The following is a 2,759-nucleotide window of genomic DNA, read 5'->3' as shown; positions in this document are numbered from 1 at the left end:
GACGGTGTGTTTGCTTCATCAGGTCACATGACTTCTGTCCAGTTAACAGTCCCAAACATCAACTTCCTGTTTTATGCTTCAAGCAAACAGGAAGTAAAATAATAAAGCCAGAAAGGTGCGATTTTTCACAGGGCGTGAGAGGCGGGGGTCTGAGGGGAGTTGGAGATTTGGCGCTCACCTGCTGGACAGCGAGGAGTTTGTCGTCCTGTGATAGGTCATCATCTCTGGCCAGGGGCAGCGCCTCAGTGTGTCAGTTTGAGCTCTCAGGTAGCAAACTCACCTGTGCAGGTTAGGGGTGAGTCTGATTCATAGCAGCAGAAAATTTGAGAGCTTTGGAGACTGACTCTGATTTTCTTTGTTTCCATGGAAACTAAAATCAATAAAGTCATTTTTTTTTTCCTATTAAAGCTGCTGTGACACTGAAGTTCAGTAAGTAATTTGATTACACTGAGACAAAGGTTGATGGATGTTTGAACCATTACTTTGCCAAACCTGTGACGAGCGTCGAAGCCTGAGATGACTCCTGACTGAGTCGCCTGTCGTCATTTTTAAACCTTTATTGACACAGGAAGTGACGTCACAGCAGAGTTAAACTGCAGTATGCAGTCAAGAACAGAAACGTGGTGACGGAGGGACGTCCCTCAGTCCAGGATCTCTGTGGCTGTATCCCAATTCAGGGTCTGCAGCCTTAAAGTACGCAGCCTCAAGGGCCGCGTACTCAGACCGCTAAGGCCGGAAGTGCGAGGCTTGTGAAATGGGACGGTCTAGTCTCCGTCGCGCTGCCCAGGTTGCCTAGCAACCATGATAGCTGGAAACGTGTGGTTGACAGAAATGAAGGAGAACATATTTTGTTTGTTTGTTTGTTTCTACACGAGCTTTGTGTGATTTAATAAGTATCTGAGGCTGAGACGACAGGACTGTAAAACATGATTGTTGGACTTCATATCTGTACTGAACAGTCATTTAAGATTAGCTAGTAAATAACAATTAGTTAATGTTGTTCATGAGACTAAAGTCAGTGTAAATATGATATGGCCAATATAGTTATTATATTAATCATTATTAGTTATTACAGCAGTGAGTCTGAAGTCTCAAATCAAATCACTTTTATTGTCACATCACATGTGCAGGTACACTGGTACATGTGAGTGAACTCTGTGTCAGATACTGAGCTCCAGTAAAGATTCAAGTTGCAGTTATTTATATTTCCTATCACCTTAAATCTTCACTCAAAGACAAGTATCTCTGACAGTGTATATACAGATGTATTATATATAAGAGACAAATATTGTTCTTTCAGTATGTTGGCATTACTAAATTTGGCTCAATGCTTACATACATGTGTAAAAAGAAAATGTACGAGCTGTGATAACTGTTTCTGATAGAATGAAGATCAGACTGATATATGAAATATTCCTTTATTGGGTGAGAAAATCAGAGCATGTCATAACTGCTTTAAGTCATACAGAATAGATATCAGAGCCTTAAACAGGCTGACTTCTGCTAAATGGGTCAAACTGGGCAGAAAGTCTACAAACACATAACATCCTTATAGAATATGATGTAACACTATAGATCAACTTACCTCAGAATATATAAAGCATATAAACAATTACAGCAATAGGATGCAACAAACACAGCAGTGCTACTAATCCAAAATACTCAAAGCTTCATAGAACTGAAACAAACATTTATTTTTAGCTCCATCCTGCTGCTGATACATACTTTAGGTTTCTGAATATGAAACTTGTTGCTGCCTTTCATAGTGTGTAACTTGAAGGCCCTGAGTACTTTCTCCCACACTGAAAACACTGGGATGATCACATTATTTGAACATTACCTAATAAGACTGATTCAGGACAGACAATTAGTTATGTTAAACTTTCCTAGCAGTCCTTCACAAACAGGGAACAGTCTGTCTATTCTCTCCATCTGTCAGCTGCTGCTGGCTCTTCCTCCTCCTCTTCCTCACACACTGCTGAGTTTGTCCTGGTGGATCATCAGGGGTGCAAAGCCTCACAGATGATGTGCAGCAGTGGGTCCCTCAGTCTGTCCTCACTCTGGACACTTGCAGTTGTCACACATGGAAATCAAATGTGTGATAAGCTGCAGGATTCAAACACAAGTGTAACTTATAAATACATGTTCATACTTTTATTCCACAATCAGAGAGAAAGAAACAGAGAGAGAGTGCAGGACAGACAGACAGGTGACAGTCTCAGGTGTACACACTGCTACAAAACAGCACAAGAGAAGGAGGATTTAGTGTTTGTGTTATTACGAGTGCTAAACAAGAAGAGTTCCCAGATGGTCCAGTGGACACATGTGTGACTCCTGTGATTAAAGCATCTTTCTTTCAGCTTAACGAGTGAACCGTCAGCTCGTTCAAACACACGTTAAAGACCGTTTGGCTCGACACCACCGAACAGAGGCAGCAATATAACATAGCTAACATTAACAGTGCAGTGAATCCTGCTTGTGCCGTCATATTCAGGACTGCAAACCGAGCAGCATCACTGACTTTCAGCTTGTTGTGTTTGTGGATATATGACTGACTTTAATTATCCATAAATCATCACATTCTCTGTAAGATTAAGGTCAGCTATATATATATATTTAGAAGTAGAGGCTTTAAAACCAAGTTACCGCTGAAAGTACAAACATCACTAATGTCACATAACTTTGCCGACATGTGGCCAACAGTAATGTTTTAATGTTCTCCATTATTAAACATTTGCACATAAATAAGTGACATCATA

This window comes from Oreochromis niloticus, linkage group LG6 (assembly GCF_001858045.2).
Source record: "Oreochromis niloticus isolate F11D_XX linkage group LG6, O_niloticus_UMD_NMBU, whole genome shotgun sequence".
NCBI classification, from domain to species: domain Eukaryota; kingdom Metazoa; phylum Chordata; class Actinopteri; order Cichliformes; family Cichlidae; genus Oreochromis; species Oreochromis niloticus.
This window is presented reverse-complemented; position numbering follows the sequence as displayed.